At 44.0% G+C, this 27,524-nt stretch overlaps 1 protein-coding gene across 1 annotated transcript in view; it reads right to left on the bottom strand.

Annotated features, from left to right (window-relative positions):
• The window catches only part of LOC138258883 (G-protein coupled receptor 22-like), a 734,602-nt gene that overhangs the window by 20,373 nt on the left and 686,705 nt on the right, over nt 1-27,524 (bottom strand). The window contains exon 5 of the mRNA XM_069206194.1: nt 12,844-12,928. The gene's annotated coding sequence lies outside the window, so the exon portion shown is untranslated. The remainder of the gene's footprint in view (nt 1-12,843; nt 12,929-27,524) is intronic.

The following is a 27,524-nucleotide window of genomic DNA, read 5'->3' as shown; positions in this document are numbered from 1 at the left end:
TCTAACGAAGACTCCTTGATTCATACCAAGAATCCTCCTGTCTAACCAAGACTCCTTGATTCAGGCCAGGCCTCCTTCTGTGTAACCAAGACTCCTTGATTCATACCAGGCCTTCTTCTGTGTAACCAAGACTCCCTGATTCATACCAGGCCATACCAGAGATATGTTGATAACTGACTACTTCCAAAGGTTTGGCATTGGGGAACCAGAGGGCAGAATGCTTCAGCACATAGATCACTAAGATCCACTATACTTTGCAAAAGACCACCATAGACCAACATGTGCCACCATAGACAGCCATAGACTGCAAATTATCATTATAGTCTGGCAAGTACCACCACAGAACAATGTAAGCAGCCACTGACCACAATACACCAGTGCCCCAGTCAGCTATACACCACAGCAATTCACCACACTTTGACAGAGACCATTCCAGACCGATGTATACCACTACGGATCAGCACGGACAAGACATAAGGCACAAACAATCACAGTTTGCCTAAGGCCCCTATAGACCAATGTAGACCACGGTACACCACCATACAACACCACCGCCACAACCACAGAGAATCACCAGGGTTTCCCAGGGACCACCACATAAAATCGTAGATCTTCGCAGACTCCCACAGACTGCCACTGAACACCATCTACCAGTATAGACGTTGTGGAGGGCCTATATAAATGTTTTGCTCATTCTTTCGATGTTCACAAGCACTTCTGTTGGGATGCCTTCTACAACTCCAGTCCAAAGAAATTGATACAAAAAATACTTCCATTACCCTGTTGAAGAAAGGCGAGTTTATCCACACATCACCCTTTGTACACATGCTTGGTCACTTACTAGGAACCCCTGAGATAGGATTTGTGCTGTTCTGTTTGATTAAAGGATATCATCTGATTACAGCGTGCAGTACTCTGCAAACATTCAATTGTAGTAGATTAACACATCTTTTGTTGTATGTACACATTGTACCCTATTGCCCTTCTAGGTTGGTGTTATGTAGCTTCCTAAGTGTTTTAGGGCCTGATGTAGAGTTCATCTGTCGGGTTACTCCACCACAAACAGGACAGAATACCCATCCGCTTTGTTGCGATTTGCATAGTTATAATGGGATTGTACTACGGCGGACGGGATATCCCTCACGTTTGTGACAGAGTAACCCAATCCATCAAACTCTAAATCAGACCCGTACTCCCTTTAGGCTCCACCAACTGGACTATCTGTAACACAAACCCTCCACGTAAATCTCTGCTAATAGAAACCATGAACCCTAGTTGGGAACTTTGGGCGTGAACTATAGCCACCAGCTAATTTAAATTATAATTTGCATCAGGGGCTTCAGGGTGCTGTTATGGAAGGATGACTGTGGCCACAGGGTCAGAGGTGAAGGGGAGTGGAGTCACATGGCCAGGAAAGGCACTGATAGCTGTTGCTTATGACCTATGCTGTTTCCAGTGGGTTTTGGTGGATGGGAGGAGTAAAAGGAGGGCAACCCCAGATGCTGCAAAAGGCGTATGGCTGGGTCTGGGTAGGTGATGAGGCACAGAGCCCCTCAAGCACTAGAACTGGCTCTGCATGGGCCAGCAAACATAGAGAGGGGACTAAAATGTGGAATTACTTCTGCTCCCATTGATAGAAAAGAGTACCAACCTTTCCAAAATGATAGTGATGCATTGTCACACAGAATAATTTTACTATACTTCGAGCAATGTGCATTGTAGCATCATGCACTGCAACTGAAGTATTTTGTGGGGAAAGTCCAGGAATAGGGTTCTTCATTGTTCTGCGCTAGCTCATCTCTTTTGCACACAATGAGTCATCATTCTTTCAGGTACACATAGGCTGCCCCTCACTTTTTCGATAGGAAGGAGAGTGGCAGTTTCAGGATAGGCACCGAAACAACAAATAAACTAGACTGGAACAAAAGTTTGACGCATTATTGGAATCACCCTGAAAAGGGCCTATATGTTTAAAAAAATAGAAAACAGGTGTTGTCATTGTAGACTGTCTCACCAACAGTCACTAAGTATAATTGTTTAAGACTGTCATTAGGTCTCACAGCTTCTAGCTGTCTGGGTTTGCCCCTTATCAAAAACTTAGCGTGAGCTTACAGCCCTCCTATTGCTTACCATCGGTTGGCTTTATTGCCCCTGTCATTTCCTTGCTTCTTATCCAATGGTTTGCCACCTTCTTGTTGCAGGAGCGGCTCGCGGTACTAAAAAGGGGTGGGGCAGTGTGCTCGCGAGTGGGGGGAATTAACTATAAAAAAGTACCTGTGCTGCCGCAGCCGTCACCGCGCTGCTCCTCTCCTCTCCTCTGCAGACACGCTGCAGGCACAGGCTCCCAGCCTGCCCTGGGGCCAATCCTGATGCTGCTCAGAGCAGCGCTAGGATTGGCTGGGAGCGTCCAGTCAAGGCGCTCCCAGGCAGACTGGAAACCTGTGCATCCTTTCCCCAGCCAGGCAACACAGTGACGGGCTAGAGAGAGCCTACTGCACATGCGCGTTTGGCCAGCCCGAGACAGCCGGCCAAACATACATGTGTCACAGCCTGTGTCCCCACCCCTTTTATCAAAAAACGATAATAAACAAAGTTTATTATAGTTTTTTGGTAAAAGGTTTGTAGCTGCTGCTGCTTCTGGCGGGGCCGACGCTCCTCCGCCCTAGCAGAGGAGCCGCGCCTGTCTTGTTGTCTTTCAGCATGAGAGTGTACGTTTTTAGCTCTCTCCTTTGGTGTGCTGCTTTCCCCTTGCAAACATCTGCATCTGTGCATGCTCCTTGCTGTTCCCTATTACCCTTTACTTTCCCTACCGCGCGCTGGCTTTTGTTTCTATTTTTTTTTTTATTATTCTGTAATCTCAGGTGCCTTACTTACTCCCTGAAACCGCCCACTCCCTGTTGTACCCCTATCAGTTCCCCAACCGCGTCCATTCCTCCCCACGGCTTGATACCTTCTAACTTATTTTGTAGATATGAGACTTTTGGGAGGCTCAGCAGCCGCCATTTGCTGCTAGGCCGCTCCATATGCCACAATGTGTGTTCATGAAAGTAAAATGTATTTGATTTATTTACCATTGTAAGTGTTGTCTGCTATCTTGGATCAGTAAATGAAAAAACCAAAGAAAATGGCGCCCTCGTCATTCCATACGTGCAAGCATGTGTGGGGAAGCATGACCACACCTACATCAGCATGCCTACGGACGTTGCCGCAGGTTGCGGTGAGCTGCCAACAGCCCTAGTCTTTTTTCTTCAAGCTGTACAGCATCAGCACTTTTTCTTTGTGGTAATGCTGTGCAACATCAGCAAAAAGCTTTGGCAAAGCCACTAGACCAGAAGGGCAAGATATATTGGTTTTGGCAATGTTTGTTTTGTTACATGGTATCTGCTTGGGTTAACAGTGCAGAAAATCTCTAATGATGTCTGATTAGGTTTCACATTCTGGAGTCTCCACCTGGTTTGTGATGACTGCTTGTGTTTTACATTGCAGAAAGTTTTGTAGTTTGCTTTCTGTTGTCTTGTGGGGTTTGGCTGGCAGTTTAGCTCTTTGATGATACCGTTTGGGTTTTACATTTGAGACAGGTCTTTCCTTTACAGGTTGTGGATGGGTTGAGATTCCAGAATGTCCCTTTGTTTGACAGCATTTGGATGGGTTTAGATTCTAGAATGCCCATTGGGTTGGTGACGCCTGTTTTCGTTTTACATTCTCAGTTTATCTGCTGATGTCTTGTGGGGTTGTGACGGCCAGTCTATGTCTTTGGTGATGCCTTATGAGTTTTACGTTTGAGACAGGTCTTTCTTTTACAAGTGGTTGGCTTTGGATTCTAGAATGTCCCTTTGTTTGATAACATTTGGTTTGGGTTTAGATTCCAGAATGTATTTTTGTTTCATCATGCCTGCTTGGATTTCAGGTTCCATATTTTATATTTGATTGATGAAGTCTAGTGATGGTTTAGATTCTAGAATTTTTGTTTGTTTGATGGTAATAAGAGGGGTTTGGAATACCTAGATTTCCCTTTGTTTGACGGCGGGCACTGGTGGAGATGGAACTCCAGAAAGTTCCTTTTATTCAATGATGCCAGTGGGTTTTAAATTCTCTTTGTTGGAGGACGTCTGGCTGGGGTTTAAATCCCAGACTATTCATTTTTTTATGATATCAGGTTGGGGGTTTGATAACAGAATGCCTCTTTGATGGTTTCTGTTTTTCCCTGATCATGCTTTTGAGAGACAGAGCATTTGTACCAACTGAACCTACATTAAAACGCCCGGACCAGTGATGGGCAGAGTTATTTTAGCTGGGGCTGAGAGTGTTTCTGGAGTTCAGGGGAGGCACTGGGACTCTGTGTTCTCTGCCCTACTTTGAGCTTGGCTGTCTGTTAGTCCCTCACTGTCAGCAACGTGACAAGATAAATGCACCCCGTTCCAGAGAAGCCTGTCAATTGGCTTGATAAGAACGTCCCAAGAGAAGGCAAGAAAAATTACACGGTTGTAGTCTTGGAAACCAAAGTTAAGAAACCAGAATGCACAGGATAAAAATGGAACAGTAAGTGCCGAGGGTTTCCAGTGAATGCTCTTCGGTTCGGCTGAAAGAGCTGGCGCCCTCTGATGTCCGAACTTTTTGTTAATAGGGATAATAGTGCCAAGCAAATGATCATAATAGGAGAGGAAGGCACAGGCTGCCGCCTGGAGGGGTTTATTCCATGGCGTCTGCATTGTAAATTCTCACTTCGATTCAAGGGCTCCAGGTGCCTCTTCTATCCATTGTTTGAGTGCCCCCTTCCGGTCTGTGTGTTCCTCCACCGGAAGCCGGGGCTTTGTTCTGCCCTCAGGCTCTGAAAGAGGACATTTTAGAGGTGCATTCAGCAGGTTCTTTTAAGAGGGGACGTGATGAATGGGCGTCCGCTGGCAGGAACATTTATATTATAAAAAATGTAAAATGGATTTAAAATATATATTATTTTCGACATGCGTGAAATTAATAGCACACATTATATACCCAGTACAAACAGGTTCCATAATTAAAATAAACGCACTTCCATGTGAAATAAACGTGGCCTAAACGTAACATTATTAAATTGACATTCTAACTAAGAGAAAGAAAAAAAATAACAGTAAAACAAAACATGTAGAAAGTAAAACAACGTCCACAGGTGCAAGTTCTCAATAAAATCATATTTGAAGAAATCAAAAAGTGATCAGTCGCCGAAGGGGGTCATTAGGCTTTACGCTTGAAGAGAAGGGCGGGGCTACTGTATATTTTTTAGTCTATGGTAAATGGAAGCTAATACCGAGCCAAGTGCAGTTTTTGGGGCGCCACTTCCGCCTAAGATTCACTAAAAACCCCCGAGGAGAAGGCATGGCTTTGCAGCAGTCCACCGACCCCTGTGAGACTGATGCCAGATTGATGGGCTGTTCTGCTCATGACATAACAGAGGGTCCTATTCTAATTGGTTGAAAGAATGGCCAATCAGATTAGCCTGTCATAATAATTGTGGGTAGCCTACCCGTCTTGGGCTTCTTTTATTGGGTCTTGGCAAACTTGGGCACTACTAGCAGAAGTAGTTTTCTCGATTCAGGCACAAAATCTGGGCTTCTTTGAGTACCCCGGCAGATCAAATTTACAGATTTTGAAATCAATCAATCAATCAATAATTGTAGAGTGTGGTTATCAACCGTAAGGGTATCCAGGTCCTGGGCCGCTAGGTGTAGTTGAAGAGCCTTGTCTTGAGTCTCTTTCTGAAGTCTGTCAGCGAGGGTGATGTTCATAGGTGGAGAGTTCCAGGACTTGGTGGCGAGATGGGAGAAGGAGGGTCCTCTGCTGTGGCCACGGCTGATGCGTGGAGTCTGAGCCAGAGTGAGGGAGGTGGAGCCAAGGTTTCTGGATGGTTGGTGGAAGTTCAGGCGGTGGTTCAGGTATGCTGCTTCTTGGAGGTGGGCGGCCTTGTAGGCATGTGCCAGTAGTTTGAATTGGCATCTTTTCTGGACGGTGAATCAGTGGAGGTTCCTCAAGTGCTGGGTGATGTGGGTTTGTTCGAGAAGGTTGAGGATCGGTCTGGCTACTGAATTCTGTATCCTTCTCATATGTTTGTTGGTGGTTCCTGCGTACAGTGTGTTGCCTTGGGCCACTAAATGCCACTGACCTTGATTTTGAAAATAAATACCACTCCACCAGTGGACTAATAAAATGGCATATGGCAACAATTTTTCTTTTCAGCAATATTTTTCAAACAACATTACTTAAAAGTAGGTTTAGAATTTGACTTCCACAGACGTTAATGCATTATTTATAAATTAATTTTGAAAAATATGTACCACAAAAGACAAAGGATATTCCCTTCTTAGGGATGAATCCAAGGGAGAGATGTTTCACAGCCACAAATTCTCTGTGGATCGACTTGGTGTAAAGGTATACTCCCAACCTTACTGAATGCACTGACTTTGAGGTTATACCGTAAAGTCTGTGATTATCTTCCAAAGAATTGTAGTCGTTGTAAATATAAATGTCCCTTGGCACAGCTAGGCACACACTTCTGTTCCTACTAAATTACCTAAACATTGTATTTAACAATACATTTCTTGCTGGGCAATTAAAATGCAGCTCGATTGGCTAGCGCGGGAACAAGGGTAAGTATTCAGAAAACACGGGCAGCAGCACCTGGCCTTGGGTCAGGGCTGAGACCCATGGTCTCCTGCTCTGTCTGCAGCCAAGAGGTGCTACCCAGCACGACTGACGACAAGTGATTGTCCGAAGCAGGAGAGGAAGAGGACCATTTGTGTTTGCTGCCTTCGACACCATCTCTCTTTTTTTTAATAATCTCTATTGATTTTTCATCATATATCATATGACAGGAGTATGACATATTTTTGAGTGTCATTCACCCATTGAGCAGAAAAGTCAGAAGATGTACAAGCACCTTTGTTGCATTTTTCAAACAGTACTCAAAACTAACCCTTACACAACCGTCCTCCGACAGAGTATATTTTATAAAGACCACTTTGTACGCTGTTGGTTTCAGGCCATTCCTAAACCATTTTATTGTGCAAATTGGTTTCTGATGCTTCTCTTATTTCACAGTTATAACTGCTTTGTCCCATGCATGATAAAGTGTCACTAGAGTGTCACATGTAAGGCCTTAAAATATCACACATAAGCAGTGCTTAATTTGAGCTGGTGGTTTCCAACTCCGGCAGTTATGCCAGTCTGCCACATGGTGGCGCTGTTTGTCTGCTTTTGATATGACCACAACAATAGTTATTTATTCATTCAATATATATTAAAAGTGACTAATACCTGCTGACCAAGCCATTCTTATAGGTGTGGGTGCCTGGAACGGTCTGTATTGTACACTAGTACGAGTGTGAAAGTTAGTAGTTGTATAATTACTGTCACTGGCAGGGGAAATGTGTGGTGCAGGCTGCAGTCACCTCCTGGCGAGGGCCCTGGCACTCCTTTTCTTTTTTTACAAACTAAGCAATGCACATAAGCGCATTTGATAACTTGAAATGTCCCACAAAGGCAGACTAATAATGTAGCAGCTAAGTACTGTTTAATGTACATGTTACTCAGCTCACGTCCCTCATTCGCTCATATGGCTTTTACTTGTAACTTATGGTGACATTCAGATTTTATCCATCACGGTTCTTCTGAGCTTCAAATCCATCTGAAGTCAGCTTCCTGCCTCTTGGGGGCGTAGTGTGGATGTATCTGAATTCTTTGGAAATGAACACTGACAAAACAGAGCTCCTTCTCTTTAAGGAGACTCCAATCTGCTCTTCTCATTGGTGGCTTCCTGAACTTGCTCCCGCCTCCATCTCTGTCCCTCAATGTGGGCTTCCACATTCAGTGGCTGTCTCGTGCCCCTCAAATTGCTAAGATCTCATCTTCTTGTTTTCATCATCGCCGTCTGCTTTATGCCTTTTCTCTGCTCTTAGCTTGTCAAAGTGTGGGTCAGCATTTATCCTTTCACAGCCAGATCACTGCAATTCTACCTACCCTGGCGTGCCCGGCTTCCATCTTTCTGAGTACCTACAATTCAAAATGCTGCTGTTTGGGACCCCTCCACCAACCTTGCTGCGCTGCGTGAAAGGGCAGGACTGTGCCGTATTTAACATGATACAGCGTGTTCCTGTCCTTTCCTTGCGATGGCGCACAATGTGCTGCCTTGTGCCAACGCAGGCACCCTTGCACCATGGCAGGATTGTTTTGTGCTAAATGGGCACCTTCCTGCAGAAGAGCAATCATGAGAAGCATTTTGCTCTTTCTGCAGCACACTTAGAAAGAGGAAAAAACAAGGAGGAATAAAGATACTTCTCCCCTGGGAAGGCGCAGAATTTTAATGCATTGCCAGGTTCACCAGTCTTGGTAAATCTGGGAATACACCAAAGGCCAACACCCATGGAATGCCTCCCTGGGACAGAGTAGTGCAAGGCAGCAATTTGGGCTGCCTTGAGTTACTCCAGATTTATCAAGCCATGGAGTGCCACGCAAGGTGGCCTTGCGTGGCTTGAAAAATCTGACTTAGGTTTTGCGTCACCCTTGCGTGTCCTTGCGTGGCGCACGGACGACGCAAAAGCATGTTAATGGTTCCCCCAAGTCTCTTTACATTGACTGCCCGCCCACAGCAGTATTTAAGCTTAAAGCCCTGTGCTTTACACTCGAAGAATACATCAATTAAGAGGCATTGATGACAATACTAAGATAACGCAGCTGCTGGCGTGGAAATGTGTTTTGTACATATGGACAATTGCAATATTTGAAAGAAGGTGCGCACATATTATACCTGGAAATCGTGCAACTGACTTGGAAATGATTGTTTTAAGTTGTGGGTATTGCAGAAAATGGTATGGCAATGTAAGCTTTGCATATTTAGGAAATATGGAAGTTAGCATGTCAAGAGGTGATGTATACATTGAGCATCATGAACACTGTCCTGGCACTACATCAGTGGCGTAGTAAATGAATTGTAATGCAGTGTGTGCTTAACCTACTGGACCAGTGAGGAAACTGAACTGGTAGTATGTGTTGTAAATACTGAGTAAACATAGAAACTGACATGGTAGTGTGTACTTAATATACTAGGGCAATGTTGAAAGTTTCCTGGCATTGAGTACATTACATACTGGGCCAGGGTGTGATTTAAATACCAGGGCAGCGTGGCCAGTGACATTATGACTGCACAGTAATCTGATGGATAACTAAATGTCTACGGCTTAGGATAAGGAGTCATAGAGTGATACTAATAAGTCACTTAGACCCTGATTTAGATTTCTGTGGATGGGTTACTCTGTCACAACTGTGACGGATGTCATGTCCGCCAAAATATAAATCACATAATATCCTATGGGATTTAGATTTCGGCAGATGGGCTATCCGTCACTGTTGTGATGGAGTAAACCGTCTGCCAAACTAAATCAGGCCCTTAGACTCTTTCTGACATGCAGAGCAGCTCACAAACTAAGCAAAGAACTCACACAGAACAGTAGCGGCACAGCAGCACCACTGGAATGGGCTTGCTCAGGCGGGGGCACAAGCGAGAGGTGTAACTCAGGAGGCACAGGACGGGGAGGGGTAGCACCGGACAGGTTCCTGGGCCATCAAGGCGGGGTCAGCCAACAACAAGCCTTGCAACTTTCATATGTTGTAAGGTTGATTTCAGACTACCACGCCTTGCTATTCGGCGTGGCAACATTTAATTGTATGGGTCATGGGCTTCTGAGCAGAACTCAGGGCACCGGAACTCATTCATTTACAAATTAAGCACGGTGCAAGGGCTGTCTCATATAGGCCAATCACGGATTCAGCCAATGCAGCCCCACATAGGCCGATTACCAATATGCAATCACAGCCCTGACCGGGCTCAGCAATCACACTGTGACTGAGTCGCTGTTCTCTTCTGGACCCATTGGGAAGGACTCACCAAGCCCTTTGACACCCATGTTCTCCCAGATCAGTCTCCAGCAGTCAGCTTCTTCTGAGAGCCCCACAGCCACTGGGAACATGCAAACCATCTCCCCTTTCTGGTAATATTCTCCTTCGGCAAGGCAAGAAGGCTCCTTCCTCCTCGCAGCAAGTAGGAAGGCTTCAAGGCACTTCAGGATAGGTGCACGGCCTTTCCAGCAAAATATTCAGACTTCAGGTGCTATTTCCTCTCCTGTGGGGGACTGGCTGTCAGGCAGACACTAGTCCTGGTTGCTCAGTAGTCCTCTGTGGAGCTTTCCCTTCCTTGGTCATCGAGGAACTTGAACCGGAACAAAGTGGAGTAGTTTGGATCCCACTTTTATACACAACTGACAAACTGAAGAACGCGTTTAATGTAATTTGCCTTTAATTTGTACTTTCCAGGCTGTTCTCCAGACACAGACTTTGTGTAAAGTGATGCCCCTCACAGTAGGGCAGACTTCATCCTGGAGCATCCACAACAGATGCACAAGGAAGTGTGAGGGTTCTGTGCCTGAGTGCCACTAGCCCAACTGAAGATGTAGTCAGGGAAAGACAAAAGGCCTGACCTCACCTGAATGCGTCCTTATCTTGCACACCAGAGTTTGAAGGTCCACCTCAGTCCTAACTTACATCAGATCAGCAGCTTCTTGCAAAGCAAAATCGCCCATCGGATACCTAAAAAAGCCCTCTCTCAGCTCCACTCATTTCAGTGCCTAGGTCTCCAACTACAGGAATGTGAGCAATATACGTCCACTGTCATCCTCCATCCTGGGTAAGGCCAGGAACATCTTAAAGAGATCCCACTGGCCTCCATTACTCTTGCAATTCTCACACCCACCATGTATGTACTACACCGGCAACTCACACCAATGTGTTAAAAATGCACTTGGGATGTTAAACTAAGGAACTCGTTGAGCACACAGACGTGCAATTTTACACGAGTGGCCTGGCAGGCCTCCACTTCACAGATCCTTAAAACTCCTATTTTTCCACCAACTCTGTATATGCTAAGTGCGATGATGGGGCAGGAGTCCTACGCCTCAGATGAGGACGTGCTTGGTGTACCCCTTCAGGACAAGTCAAGGACCCGTGATAGTCATGGCCAGGTCTAAATCACTGCACATGTATTAGTTTAACAGGACACCAGGCACAAAAAACAAAAGTAAGGATAAAAGGTACACGCAGCCAAGAACTTAAAATAGGTAAACATGCCTACTTAACACGCAGAGCATGTTCTAATCCTTACAGAGTAAATCCCAGGAAATAGGTTTCTACTAACCGTTCCGGTCTACATCTGTGGGGAAATTTGGGCTTCTCATCGAGGACCAACTGTGTAAATCCACAAAACTGACACAAAACCTGAAACTTTTATAGATTGACTATTTGATTGAAATAGTCTGGGAAGACTGATTGAAACATTTACAAGGAGGTTGATGTTTTTCAGGAGGCCTCCAATTGAATAAGCCCTGCTGTTGGGACTGTTGGGTCAGAAATATTAACCTGTTCAGTTGTATCTGCTAACGTGGAGGACAGTTGATCATCTAAGGCCTGATTTCAAGTTTGGCAGACGGGTTACTCTGTCACAATAATCACGGATATTCCATTTGCCATATTATGAGTTGCATAGGATATTATGGAATCGTAATACGATGGACAGATATCCGTCACATTTATGACGGAGTAACCCCATCGGCCAAACTATAAATGAGGCCCATAGTTAAGATAGTGGTATATCAGACTGTGAACCTCAGAGTAATCTAAATTCATTATGTATCTTAAATAAAGGAATGCTTTCTATGATATATGATAGCAGCGTGATAGCCTTCTATACACAAGATCTCTGGATCAATATTGCATATGGTGCAAAACATGTTGTAATGCCTGCATGAGGATCCCTAAAAAGTGTTGCCCCTTGATAGAAAGGCTCACACAAAACAAGGTTTGATTCAGTTAGGGGCCATGGGGGAGGGGTCAGTTACAATGCAAACAATAATACTGACCCCCCCACCATTGGCATAGACGAAACAAGTATTAATTAATCAAGACACACATAAATTATTCATTGTGTTTATCAAAAGTATTTTGATTCATTTTTTGCACATGGTTTTTTGTGATAGCTTCCTCACATTGATAAATTGTACAGTATAAAAAGACATTCAAAGAAAATATACATATATATATAGATATAGGCCCTCATTAAGAACTCGGCGGGAAATCGAAACAATGACCGCGAGCAGTTTGAAGACCCGTCGGCCCAATAAACAACGTTCTTCTGGGCCTGTACATTGCCGATGGCTCCACATGGAGCCGTCGGCAATGTAGCAGTGCGGCGGGTGTAGCGGCACCCGTTGCGCATATCACTGCCCATAAATCGGGCAGTGACATGCACAACGGGGATGTACATGGGGGCACCCATTCCCCCAGCCTTTCCCTGGCGGGCTAAAAAACCAGGGAAAGGCTGGGGGAAAACGGGTTCATTATCCGTTGCTTGCAGCACTGCCCTGTCGGATAAAGAACTCTGCCATCACCAGGCTGCCTGACGGTGGTAGCCTGGCAGAGTTCCACCTGTGGCGGTCTCACCATGTACATTATATGGCGGTCCGGACCGCCATGCCGGTGGCCGCCATGTTCATAATGAGGGCCATAGTGTCAACACCAAACAATTAAACAAATGTAAGGCCTATATACATCCCAGCTTTTAAGCTCTGCAAAAGAGTTTGTATTTTGAAAATAATTGGATTCAAGCTCCTCAAACTTTAGTGATATGCCAATGTGTTTCGACCTGTGTGAATCGGGATCTTAACTTAACGAGATCTTCACCAGGGCATGACTCAACTTAGCAGAAAAGGACACAATCCTTTTAGAAGTAGTAGGGAACCTTACAAGAAATATGTAGTAGAAACATACCATAAGTAGTTTAAAGGATGTTAGTTGTTGTTCAAAGTATTTTGTAGAAGGCAGGTAGACTCCTCTCAAACTCCAAACTCTTACTCTGCAAAAAAAATAATCATATTATGTCACCTCTCTCATAGTGACTTTTCATATTAAGGGAAATAAAGCTTTTAAGTTTTAGTTGTAATATGCTCTGAATTTCCTTTCAATATCTGCTGGCATCAGACTGGTAGCAGGCTTTGTGGCACCAGAACTCAACTGTATACGTTATTACAATATTTACTCATTTATTTCTGTTTTTATTAAGCACGCACCAGGCAAAAACGTATTGGCATCAGAGAGCTGTACAAACATGGAAGGACAAAGGTTGAGCCAGGGGAGGGTGTGTGAAGCAAAGTACAGTGTATAAAACATGAGATCTAGAGTGAAAGATATGTTACAAGAAATATTTAAACCACTATAGAGACCTTTGAAGACAAGATGCCCAGAGAAAGGCAGTGTGAGGGAACACAGAATTAGAAGATGAACACAAGGAATATGTGCAGTAACAAAGCAGAGTCACAGCAAGACTGAGTGGTCAGGCAGAGGGTGTGGTACTGAAACATCATAGTCAGAATATCCCCTGCCATAAATATTGTGTTCTAAATATTGTTTACAAAAATATTGACCTACTAGAGTTATTAACATAACATATACACACAATGGCGCAACATTATAACTTCAGTAAAGTCAGTTGTCCACACATAATGGAATGTATTTTCACCCCAGTAGAGTCAGTAATAGAAAATCTCACACACTGAGGCACACAATGGAGAGATATCTTCAGCCCGGTAGTCAATAGTTGAAATCCTACACATAATAGAGCGATACTTACACACGATAGAGTCAATCATACAAAATCTACACACATTGGAGCAATATTTTCACTTCGATCAACAATCATAGAAAATCTACACACAATGGAGAGATATTTTCACTTCGATCAACAATCATAAAAAATCTACACACAATGGAGAGATATTTTCAGCGATATTTTCACCCCAGGAGTCATCAGTAGAAAATCTACACATAATGGAGCTACATTTTTACTTTGATAAAGTCAATCATAGAACCTCTGCACCCACCGGAGCGATATTTTTGCCCCTGTAGTCAATAATAGAAATTCTACACAAACAGGAACGATATGTCAACAATAATTTGCACACTGTGGGCATCATTATGAGTCTGGTGGTATACTGACTGCCACACTCGTGGTGGCGGTCAGATCATCCCCAATGTGGCGGTCCGACTGACACATTATGACTGCGGCGGTCATGCTGCAGTCGGACCGCCAGCACCGCCAGGGTTAGTTGTGCCAGCGGTCTGGCAGTCGTGGCGGTCCTAATCCGCCAGTGCAGCGCTGCCCTGGGGATTACAACCCCCTTCTATGCCAGCGATTTCAAAAGGCTGGCGGACACGGGGTGCAGGGGACCCGAGGGGGGCAAGGGCAGTGCATGGGTCCCCCCGGCCAGCTTTGCAGACAGTGAACATTGCAATGGTTGCTGGTGCACCCTACGCACTACAGAATTGCTGCCGGCTCTATTACGAGTCGGAGTCAATGCTGTAGGCATTTCCCGCTGGGTCAGCGGGGGGAAACTGAAAACGGGAAACTCGTAATGGGCCCAACGGGGAGACTGCCACACTGGCGGCAACCTCACCATCGGAACTTCGGCGGGCGGGCTTTTCCATCCGCCGAAGTCAAAATGAGGTCCTATATTTATGGTAGCAGCTTGTTATAGAGATTAGTTCAGCATAGGTTGTTTCTTACAAAGTCGAGTCTGAAGTCATAGCATTCTGAGTTGATGATGCTAGCCATAAAGGACCTGTTTGCCTACCAAGTAGAGTGTTTGGTAGAGTAGATTGTTGTGTTAGGAAAGTTCTGACATCCGGGGGGAGCCTGTGCAAGGAAAACAAGACAGGGTAATATGGCCAAATTGTCCGGCCCCTGTTACAAGACGGGCTGCAGGAGGGAGGGCAGCTTTACGAAGGCGCTGTGAGTTATAGGTGGGACTATCAGGAGGATGTTACCTAATTTTCTTCTGGAGAGGAGTTGAACTTGGATGGTCATCTGAAAGTCTGCATCAGAGATGTAGCTAAGATGCCTTTCATGAGCCTCGGCTGATAACAGGATCTCTTAGCTGTCTGACTTACACAGAGCTGTAGTTTGGCGTTCAGGATTAACCCAAGGACTTCATGTTGTTGGAGAGTGAGGGACTGAGTTCATAAGAGTGAAGGAGAAAGGCCAAGACCTGAAGGGACATCTGGGGAGATTGTGCAAAGAACAGAAGACAAATTCTTTTTAATTTCATATCTTTATTTTATTATGCTAATGATAAACATCAAACTAGGGCGAGAACCCGCACCCTGAACAGATATACATCAGAGGGAAGTCGGACAGTAAAAGCATACGCATATACAATGCAGTACATGGTGTCTGGAAACACCGCCCAGGACGAATGACATGTATGGATAACCCCATTGACAGTACGGTACCTGTTGGGATTGGCGTCACAATAGAGAGTCCACTGCCTCTTCTACAGGGTCTAAACCATATTAATTTATCCAATTGCCCCAAACCATACGTGGTATCCCCTACATTTGCAGGAGACTTTTTCAGCTGCCATGTAGAGATCCAGTCCAAAAGAAGACCAATTCAGACTTATAAGTGTTGAGCCTGAGGTTATATTGAGACATCCAGGACTTGAGAGGTATTTAGGACTTTGGAGAATGTTATGGATACATCTTAAGAGTAAACCCTTAGATTAACCTGCATTGTTGATGTTCAGACATTCTGGAGACATGTAACGGTTCATCAAGACTGGACAGTAAGGGAACTATGACGGAGCATGAGGCGTTCCCAGAGAAAGAAGAATCAGACAGAAAAAAACAGTTGTCAGTCCTCACTGCTAGGACTGGAGGACTTGGAAGGAGGAAAGCCAATGTAGAAGGTTACCTTTGAAACCTAGTCATGGCCAAGGATGCTACGGGTGCCGGGGCGAGCTTATGATCAACAGTGCCAAAGACTGAGGGTTAGCCCAGGAGGATCCACAAACAGAAGTCTTCTTTGCCACAGCAACGTGAACAATTACCAGCATGGCAGTTTCGTTGCTATGGCATGTAGGGAATCCAGATCGGACGATATTGAGGGGCTTGTTTTCAGTAACATGCTGTTCTCAGTACCGAGGACACATATTGTTCATATTCTATGTCATTTTCGTATGACAATTGACTACTGATGTCAGAAGAAGACTGTAATAAGAAAATCAGAGTCAGGATATTATACATTTATTGCAGGCTTTAATGAATTATACAGGTATTACAGTCGTCCTCGCATTATACAGCGATAATAGCGATTGCCACACATAGAATACTAAATAAAATGATTTGCCTATAGTCATGCATGGTATGTGTTTTTGTTATTAACAAAGGGTAGTAGAAATGATAATATTACTACTGCTCTTCCTAAGAAGCATGATTAAATAAAAAAATATATAAATATAAATGATAATATAAAAAATATAACAATATCAGTAACAACACCACCACCATAACCACCACCACCAAAAACAATGATCAAATGCCCGTAATAATATAAAAAATGATAACAATAGTAATAACAACACCACCACAACCACCACCAAAAACAACAATAATCAAATGCCCATGACAATATAACAAATTATACAATAGTAATAACAACATCACTAGCACAGGCACCTGCAATAATAATAAAATGCCAATGATAATATAAGAACAATAACAATCATAATAACTCCACCACAACCAACAATAATAATAATAAAAATGCCCATGATAAAATTTTAAAAAAATAAGAATAGTAGTAACACCACCACCACCACAACCAACACCAACAATAATAAAATTCCTATTATGATATAAAAAAAAATAATAACAATAGTAATAACACCATAACCACCACCAAAACTAATAATACAATTCCCATAATATAAAAAAACAATAAGAATAGTAATAACACCACCACAACAAGCAACAATAATAACATTCCCATGATAATATAGAAAATAAATAACAATAGTAATACCACCACCATAACAACCAACAAACAATATTAATTAAATGCCCGTGATAATATAGAAAATCAATAACAATAGTAATACCATCACCACAACAACCAAAACCAACAACAATTATAATAAAATGCCCATGATAATATAGAAAATCAACAACATTATTAATACCACCACCACAATGACCACAACCAACGACAAAAATAATAAAATTCCCATGATAATATAGAAAATCAATAACAATAGTGATACCACCACAACAACCACAGCCAACAATAATTATAATAAAATTCCCATGATAATATACAAAATAAATAACAATAATAATACCACCACCACAACGACCACAACCAACAGCAAAAATAATAAAATTCCCATGATAATTTAAAAAAATAATAACAATAGTAATACCACCACCACAACCAGCAACATTAACAATAAAATGCCAATGATTAAATAAAAAACAAAAATAGTAATAACACCACAACAACCACAACCAACCACAATAAGAATAATAAGGACCACAATCATACCATGAGATAAGTTTTCAGAACTCTGCCTCTCCATTTCTCTTATTAGAATAAAAACCCTGCATGAAAATTACACCACTAAGGACCAGATTTTCTTTTCATCCTACTGCTTAATCTTTTTCTTTTTAAATATTTCATATAGGCTAGAGTCACATTACAGCAGCTGCACGTCTTCTGGCTAAAATAAGGCACTTGCGGGAAAAGACGAGAGCAGAAACTGTTGAGATCCTTCATGTCTTTTCCTTGTAAATTGGATGTGACATCTCAAGTGGCCTTTCTGCCGGAGAGGAGCGATTCGAGTGGGCAGTGGACCGCGCGCCCAGTGAGCGCCGCCATCTTGTGCTCCCATGAATGCTTCGCTGATGAGTGTAAATGTCTCCAGCCATAAATAGGGTCTAACACAGCTACAGGGAGATTATAGAAAGCTCCCAGCCGCAACAGCTATACCTCCTGCATCGAGCCCCTCCCCCACAGCGCTGACTGAAGCGCAGTCTACGAATAAGGGTACTTTGTCACAATGACGTCTTTCATCAAGGCATCATTTTTGGGTCCAGTTGGGTGATATTAGTTAGTTTAATGAAGTACAACACATTCCCTGGACATACAAAATGTCATACCTTCGAAAGTAGAGAATAAACTGACAGTGCTAAAAAAAGTCATTGGCTTTCATTCTAGCATTTTATTGCTCTGCATACCCAAGGAGCTTCAGCTCTATAAAGGACCCCAATCATGTGTGCTCTGTAAAAAATGACTACTGGTTTTATTCTAAACATACTACACATGTCACTCTGCTATATCAAGGTGAGTATATAACACTCTCTGTCTCACTCACTCTCTGTCTCTCTCTCTCTCTCTCTCTCTCACTGTCTCTCTTTCTCTCTCTCACAAACACACACACAGTTTCTCTGCTGCCTCAGTTGTCCCCTAATCCATACCCTCTTGTTCTTACTTCTTTTTCTGCTGTCCTAGTGCCAATCCTAGATGCTTCCCTAGGAATTTGTCTGAGGTGTGCCTGCAGTTGTGCCAGTGATGCTTGAGGGAATACATTTTACTTTCTATGAGACCCAGGATGCATTACTGACATATTCAATCTTCTTCTGACTCCAGGTTTCTTTGTTATTCTTTTTCAGTCTCTAGCATGTGTTAGTTGATCATATATATGCCCATTAGTTCTCTACACATGTATAAAACTATACAAACTATACATACTTAGAGGGGCTTTTAGTCAGCCCTCTTCATCCACTGGTCTGCTGTAGTGTCATTCACCTGCATCATAGCACACCATAGGGCACAGGTTCGGCCCACTTCAGCTATTGGCTTACCTGACAGTGAATGACAGCACTGTGCCCCTACACAATGTGCACATCCGCACAATAACAAGTATCTTTCAGTGCCAGGGACTACAGGTGTAATGTGTGCTTTTACATAAAAAAATATATATGTATTTTGCCTTTCAGGCGATGTCTGTTTTTGTACAATGCGTGCCTTCGTACAAAAACAATTCAGAAACAAAATATTCACTGGCAAAGCCTGAAGGCCAGCAGCTAGTGTCAAACCTATTGATTTTGCCAATGCATGTTTATTTTCTTTTGCTAACAGATTTAGGTATGGTGTCTGCATTTTGCTTGCTTCTTTGGGAGATCCCTTGTATGTTGAAATCCTCTGCATTCATTTTAATGGTTTCTAACACTTTTTTTACTTTTGCATTCGCTCACCCTTTCTTTAACTTTTTCTTTCTCACTTCCCCACTTTTCCACTCAATTTAATTGGCTTGAGTTCGTTTGCAGGTTTTGCCAAATCATTTTAGGCCCCTAGATATTCCTTATAGGTTTTAAATGTACTGCAGTTGGTGTCTGATGGTGTCACCTCAGTCGGTGTCTGATGGTGTTGCCTCAGTCAGTGTCTGATGGTGTCCCCTCAGTCAGTGTCTGATGGTGTCCCCTCAGTCGGTGTCTGATGGTGTCGCCTCAGTCGGTGTCTGATGGTGTCCCCTCAGTCGGTGTTTGATGGTGTCGCCTCAGTCGGTGTCTGATGGTGTCGCCTCAGTCGGTGTCTGATGGTGTCACCTGTTCCTTTTCCTCATCTCTGACTCTTCTTGAAATGTGCCCGGATTTCATTCTCAAGCATTGAGAGTTTATAGATCTTACAGAAAAATTCCTTAAAATAGCAGTAATTTCATCTTCATATTTGGGGAAATGCATAAGAAAATGTATCTTGCTTTCTTTGAGGTGTAGGTCACATAGATGACATATTCAATTTTCTCTTCCTTTCCATGCCTGTTTGTGACATACTTTCTCCTAAAAAGCCAGCTCAAGCTGTCTGGTTGGAATGAACATGTTGTGGGTAAAGAACTTATGATCGGCTTACAAAACACCCATTGTCTACCATGGGCTGACTTAATTGTCACTCTCGATTGCTTGCTTCTTATTTGTTGGTTTGCCTTCCTCTTCTTGAGTTTGTCCCTCCCATGCAGCAAAGCCCCTTTACCACACTTTTGATTGGCTGACTTTCATCCTTCCACTAACCACTGTTATGGAACCTCTTGTTTGTTTTTGATTAAGCACTCCATGAGGAGGCAAGTGTTTTCCAGATCTCTCTCTCCTGTGGTTCTCCCCTGCGCCCGGTGTTTTTTTTTTTTTTTTTTTTCTTTCTCTCTCTCTCTCTCTCTCCTCCCTCTTTCAAGCACTATGCTCCAACTTGTTCTGTCCCTTGTATGTTGCTTTATGTGCACTTCTCCCTCAACTTGCTCCTCCCACGCCCATGGTCCAGTTGTTTTTATATTTATTTATTTATTTTGGGAGCATGCATGCTCCGACTATATGCTGCAGCTGTGTCATTCTGCCTTTTTTCTTTCTTTTTCCCTTCTTGTTGATGCTGTACATCATTGTCAAAAGGCATTGGCAAAGCTAATATCCACCAAAGGCAAGACCTATTGGTTTTGCCAACACTTGTTAGATCTATAGCATGTGGTCGTTGATCCTGTATTTGGTCTTTAGTCATCTGTTATGGTCTGACCTTAGCCAAGACTTTTTGATTTTACAAAAATTATATGTATAATCTACTTACTTATAGGGGATTTCATCCATTGGCCCTCATTTTGGCTTTGGCGGTCAATTTCCCTGACCGCCAAAGTCAAACCCTCCACTAGACCGCCAGTGCTGGCGGTCTGTAGACTGCCATACTACAAGTGCTGGCAGCCGTCCGCCATATTTGTGATGGTGGTGCAGAGGGGGCGCATCGCCACCCTCACCACAGTAGCAGGACTCCACCTGCCATATTACAAGCCGTAATACGGCTTGGCGGAGTCCTGCTGGCGTGGTGGTGCTGGCGATGCAAGACCGCCAGAACCCATCCCCTCCCGGATGTCCTCCTCGATGGAGAAGGTAAGTGGGCATCTGAAAAGGGGAGGAGGGGGTCTGTGTGTGTGAGTGCATATGTGTCTACGGAGGGGGGGTAGTGAATGCGTGCATGTATGTGAGTGAATGTGTGTGTGTGTGTATGTGCACGTGTACAGGGGTATCTGGGTTGAATGTGAGGGAGTGGGGGTGTCTGAGTGCATGTATGCATATGCGGAATGGGTGTGTATGTGAAGGCATGCGTGCGTGAAGGGCTGGGGGTGCGTTTGTGAGTGTGTGGATGGGTAGGGGGGTGTGTGCATGTGTGGGGACATGTGTGCATGTGTGTGCCGGTGACAGGAATGGAGATTCCTGTTGCTGGGAGCGTGAGCACCAGGATTTTTGTGGCAGGGTGACCACCACGGAAAGCCTGGTGGTTTGCAGCCTTGTAATCCGGACGGCACGCTGTGTTGGAGGTGCTTGCCATTGGCCACGGGGCTAGGACTACCACGGCGTGGCTGGTGGTCTCATGACCTCCAGCCTCGTAATGAGGGCCATTGTCTCTTCATCCATTGGTTTGTTAATATGACATTCACATTTTTGTTCTACCCACTACAGAATATAGCACAGGCAGTGGGCCAGCCCATTCCAGCCAATGGCAAACTTCACTGTGAGTGATGGGACTGTTTTCTTCCGCAGGGAGCAGAGCACAAAATAGTTCCCTTCAGTTTCAGAAACTGCTGTGGCAATGTGTGGTTTTTGAGGCCAAAAATATTTTTGCTTTTAACCAATATTTCTTTTTTTCAGATTGTCGAGGGCCAGGCAGCTTCCTCAACAAGAATGTTTTGCAAAAACCATGACAAAAGAAGTATTGACAAAGCCACAAGGTTGACAGGCAACCTTAGCCCTTTTGGCTATTCCAAAGCTTGTTTCTGAGTTCTTTCGGTTTGGTATATAGCACTTTCTTCTGTTTTGGTGTTCCACAGTCCAGACACACTTTTCTTTGTTTTCTTTCAACAGCAGACTCAAGTACAATGTGTCTCAGCTTTCCCTGTTTTTTGGAGAGTTTTTCGCTTGTACCATTTGCCTTTACGCCTGTTTCTCTTTTGCTCCATCTCACTCTCCCCATCCTTCCATCCGTACCTCTGGTTGTTTGTCTGTCTTTCTTTGTTCCCCCCTTACTCTCGCTCCATGAACTTTTCCCCCTCCATCGTACTCTAAATATCCCTCTCTGTCCATCTTTCTCTCTTATGGTCAGTCTCTCTTTAGCTATTACTCTCTCTTGTATGTTTTCCCTTCACCCCGCCATCTCTCTCTCCCTTATTTACCTCGGTCAGTTTCTTTACCTCTCTCTGACACTCCCCCTCTCTTCCATCTCTGTTTTCCAAACCGCTTTCCCTTTTGTCCTTCCTCGCTTTAGTCTCTCTCTGTATGTCTCTCGCTTTCTCCTGCCACCTTTTCTCTCTCATCTCTTTACTATATTAAATATCTTTGTTTTTCTTACATTTTGTCTCTCTTTTTCGCCCATTCTCCCTTGTATCTTGTCTTTAGCTCTCTTTCCCTGGCTGGTTCTCTCTTTTACTCTCTCCATCCATCTCTGAGTGTCTTTGTCTCCAACCCTCTCTTTCTGCTCCACTCATTCATGCTCTGTGGCATACTCTGGTGGTCCCCAAGTATTGCCAAAGCTTTGCACAATTATGGGAACTGTGGCAGAGCTCTGCATATGAGCATCTCGATCTCTGGCAGTGCCAAAGGCAGGCTTCTCCTGCTGCCTTGAGCATTCTCTCTATGTGTCTCTAATAGACCCTTTGTCTCCTTTTCTCTTTCCCATCCCCCTTCCCTTCTTACTGAACTCCTTTTGTGTCCATTTCAGTCTCTATTCCTATCTGAACATTTCTTCCTCAATCTCCCTTTCTCTCTACCCCTCTCTCGTTGACTCTCTCCTAATCTTCCCTGCTCGCGTCTTATTCCTTCTATTTCTTTTTCACTTTTTCATTTTCTTTCCCACTCTCTTCCTTTATTTTACTCTCTCTTTGTACATAATTTTCAGTCTCTCACTATATATTCTAGTACTCAGTCCCGCTCTCTCACTCATTCCTTTAACTCATTCTTAACAGATCTCGCACGTAACATATTTTTCTCCTTCACTCTCCGCTCCTCTTTGCTGCCTTCTCTGTCACTCTCTTCTTCACTCCATCGCTCTTTCAGTCTTCCTCTCTCAGATCCTCGTCCCTCTCTCTCTATGTGCACTCTCCTCCTAATTGTGCCTCACACAGCCTCTCTCTCTCCCTCCCTCTTTGTCTCCCTCTCAGTCTCTCTCGCTCTCTCTCTGTCTCTCTCTCTTTCTCTCTCTCTCTCTCACTTCTTCATTTTCTCTGTATGTCTGTCTCTTTCTCGTTCTCTTGCTATCTCTTTCCTATCTATGCCCCTCTGTCTCTCGGTCATTCTCCTATCTCTGTCTCAGCCTCTGTCTTTTTCTCTCTGTCTAACTTCCCATTCGTTTCTCTATTTCCCAGTCTCTATTTCTCTTCTCCCTCTGTCTATCTTTCTATTTTTGTTTATCTCTCTCGCCTCTCTTGTCGTCTCCCTTTCGCTCTCTTCCCATTCATCTGTTTCAATCTCTCTCTTCTCCCTCTGTATATATCTCTCTTTCTTTTTTATCTTTCTCAGCCCCTCTCTTCGTCTCTTTCCTTTCATCTCTTTTTTAATCTCCCTCTATACAGCTTTCTATTCCTGTCCATCTCTCTCAGCCTGTCTCTTTGTCTCTTTTTCTCTCTCTTCACTTTCATCTTTTTCAATCTCCCTTTCTCTTCTCCCTGTGTCTGTCTCTCTATTCCTGTTCATCTCTTTCAGCCTCTCTCTTCGCCTCCCTTAACCTATTTTCACTTTCATCTTTTTCAATCAATCTCTCTTTCTCTTCTTTCTGTGCTTATCTCTCTATTCCTGTTCATCTCTCTCAGCCTCTCTTAACCTATTTTCACTTTCATCTTTTTCAATCAATCTCTCTTTCTCTTCTCCCTCTGTACATCTCTCCATTCCTGTTCATCTCTCTCAGCCTCTCTTCGTCTCTCATTCTCTCTCTTCACTTTCATCTTTTTCAATCTCCCTTTCTCTTCTTTCTCTGTATACCTTTCTATTTCTGTTTCCCTCTCTGCCTCTCCTCTCTCTCTGACCTTCTCCCAGAAGTACTACCAGCTGCCAGCACATGTTTGGAGCTGACAAGCCCACCCCTAACTATCAGTGTTCTTAGCTAGAAATAGCCCTGATTGGCAGCCAGCTGGAGGTCACTTCTCACTCTGACCGCTGTGATTAGCCGCACTTTCAGATGCAGACAGGACTTCAGCCTGGAATTGTGGGGAGGACTGGATTCTGCACCAGACCATGGGCGGACTGAACCCTGAGTGAGGTCACACAAAGTACAAACAAGAAATAAACAGTTGCATATTGTTTTATATCGTTTCTACCTTCAAGATGCAGGACACACATTGAATGCTTCGTAGCACCAATTCCAAACATGGCCATAAGTCCTTAGCTTGTTACTGAGGTCTCAGGAGGACTGAGTGAGTCAGGAATGAGTGCACGCATGTCTGCCAAAACCCGCAGCATGTTCCATTAGTCATTTGCAGCTGCGAAATGTATTTAAAGTTAACATACACCAGGAGAGAGCAAAATTGTGAGACCGCTTACAAACACATTCCAAAATTGTGTGCAGTTTCAGAAAAACACTGTGTGAAAATAACCCTGAAAATGAATTTCTGCAAGATTTAAATGTAGGTAAAAAGGCGAAAAAATCTTAGGGCCATATTTATACTTTTTGACGCACAACTGCACCAACGCAGTTGTGCGTCAAAAATTTTAACGCCGGCTAACGCCATTCCAAAGCGCCATGCGGGCGCCTTATTTATGGAATTACGTTAGCCGGCGCAGCTGACTGGTGTGCGTAAAAAAAAATGACCCACACCAGGCAGCGCCGGCGTAGGGGAAAATGGAGCTTGGGCGTCAAAAAATGGGGCAAGTCAGGTCTGAGGCAAAATATTGGCCTCAACCCGATTTGCGCCATTTTTTTTGACTCCCAACCCCCATTGAAATGACTCCTGTCTTAGCACAGACAGGAGTCATGCCCCCTTGCCCAATGGCCATGCCCAGGGGACTTATGTCCCCTGGGCATGGCCATTGGGCATAGTGGCATGTAGGGGGGCACAAATCAGGCCCCCCTATGCCACAAAAAAATAATAAAATAAATACTTACCTGAACTTACCTTAAGTTCCCTGGGATGGGTCCCTCCATCCTTGGGCGTCCTCCTGGGGTGGGCAAGGGTGGCAGGGGGTGTCCCTGGCGGCATGGGAGGGCACCTCTGGGCTCCTTCCGAGCCCACAGGTCCCTTAACGCCTGCCCTGACCAGGCGTTAAAAAATGACGCAAAAGCGGCTGGACGTCATTTTTTTTGACCCGCCCACTCCTGTGCGTCATTTTTGCACGGGAGTTTAAATAAGGCGCACATGCCTTGGAGTCATTTTTTAGACGGGAACGCCTACCTTGCATATCATTAACGCAAGGTAGGTGTCCACGTGAAAAAATGACGCAAACTCCAAGATCTTTGGCGCTAGACGGGTCTAACGCCAAAGTATAAATATGGAGTTAACTTTGCGTCGGATTTGCGTTAAAAAAAACAACGCAATTCTGGCGCAAACAGAGTATAAATATGCCCCTTAGTCTCGCCTCCAATTAGCTTTGGTCACCTGTTGTGGAAAGACCTCCTGTTACCACTATACTAAGAGGTCATTGGATATTTCTGTCAACCACTTGCTTGAGACACTGACGTCATATCTTTGACCAGCCCACATGCTTCTTGCTGCCTCACCAAATGCATTTGGCTGTTAGGTCAACCATAGCAGGGCGAATGCGCTGCTTTTCTGACGTGTTGGTATGTATCTGGGCTTTTAACCACGCCCATCACTATCACCTTTTAAAAATCCTTTGTTATGATTGGTAAATTATGTTTGTCCCTCCTTTCGGCAGTTTTGTTACCGCCTCGGCCATCGACTCTGTTACATGGATAATTGCATGTTTGCCGACTGCGAACAAACTTCTTTTTCCTTTTGTGTCTCTCCTTTGTGCTCATGCATATGGTGGCCGTGGCGCTTTGAATCAGCTCACTTATATCAACTGTCTTACCTTCTATTTTCAGTTTGTGCGGCAAGAAAAGTCCAGATAGGAATTTACAACGCTCATTGCTCTAACTCGAGCGAACACGAGACCCATTGCATTGCAAATGCTTGTTTTCTTTTCCTCCCGTCTGGAATGGAGAGCTTGAATTGCAGTGCATGTTAAACTGTTTTATTTCCCCGTGTTTCTCTGATTCGTGCCCTGTTCCCTCTTCACTCAAAGCCAAACACCACTGCGCTCTCACCCCTCCCATTGGTGCCTCAGCACTCTCATTCCCTGTTTCACAACCCCTGCATATATGGTGATCATCCTCTTCCCCTCTCCACGCCAGCTCTCTCTCTCGCCACAGCTCCCCTCTCCACTTGCTGACATTAGAAAAGTGTCCATCTTGTAATGGTATTCCTTGTTTTAAGCGACAGCAGAAACCATTCCAAGATGTCTGCTTGTGCACGTGCTCGCATATACACAAACAGGTGGCCATGTTTGAAGGACTTGTTTATTCTTTGTGACAATAAACATTCCAAAAATGGCCACCTGGGTATGCACATTGAATGAACCTTCATTAACACTTTAGATCAAGAGAATACATTAGGTGTATTTGGAAAAGGCATGAAAAGTGTGATGCTCCTTGCAAAGCAGTGGTGACCTCAAGCTTGATAAGCCCTTCAATTTTATGACAGTGAAAATTATTTAAAAAAACATAAGATGCACCTAGCACGAACTGCTTCCCAATGATCTGTTTAAATATGGCACCATTCTTTGATCATGGATTTTGACACAGGTTTATTCAGCATCTTTTCTATACGCTATGATCCTAGACTCACGGCAGGAACCTATATTGCCTCCACTATTCAAGAAAGGTGATCCACCCATTCCCAGCAATTACTGATGAGTTGCCCTCTTGGATGTGAATGAAAAGGGATACATAAGAATACTACTGAATAAACTGGAGACATGGATGAAAGACAGAGCTCCAATACCATCATACGCAACTATGTTTAGAGCTCAATATACTGCCATGCATAATATCCTGGTAATTTTGTTGCTGATCAGTCAGGTGAGTCACACCTCAGGGGCATGCCTATTTGCCTGTGTTGTGGATTACAGCACTGTTCAGTGCTTAATTAGAGCCAGTGGTTTCCAGTGCTCGGCACCGGTACTTAATTGTCAACACTAGTGCATATATGACAATCTGCCACACGGGGGCACCATTTGTCTAATTTAGAGATAAGGAAAACAACAGCTGTTTTTTAATTCACTATACATTAAAAGTGACTAACACCTGCCACTCAAGCCATTCTTACAGCTTTGGCGGCCTGGAATAGTTTGAATTGGCACAGTTGCAGCAGTGTGGTGGTTAATATTTGTGTTGGTACTGTTAACGGCAGCGCTTGTAGGGGCAGTGGATGGTGCAAGCTGCAGTGGCCTACGGACGAGGGCCAGGTTACTTATTTTTTTTACAAAGTAGGCACAGACACTGTTTATGACTGAGTGGGTCGTGGGCTGCTTTGGGCACAGCTGGAAGCATGGGGCATTCACCAGTTTATTAAAATTAATAAAATCACTTTATGAGGGAT

This window comes from Pleurodeles waltl, chromosome 9 (genome assembly GCF_031143425.1).
Source record: "Pleurodeles waltl isolate 20211129_DDA chromosome 9, aPleWal1.hap1.20221129, whole genome shotgun sequence".
NCBI lineage: Eukaryota > Metazoa > Chordata > Amphibia > Caudata > Salamandridae > Pleurodeles > Pleurodeles waltl.
The sequence above is the reverse complement of the archived record's forward strand: the minus strand, read 5'-3'. Positions and strand labels throughout refer to the sequence as shown.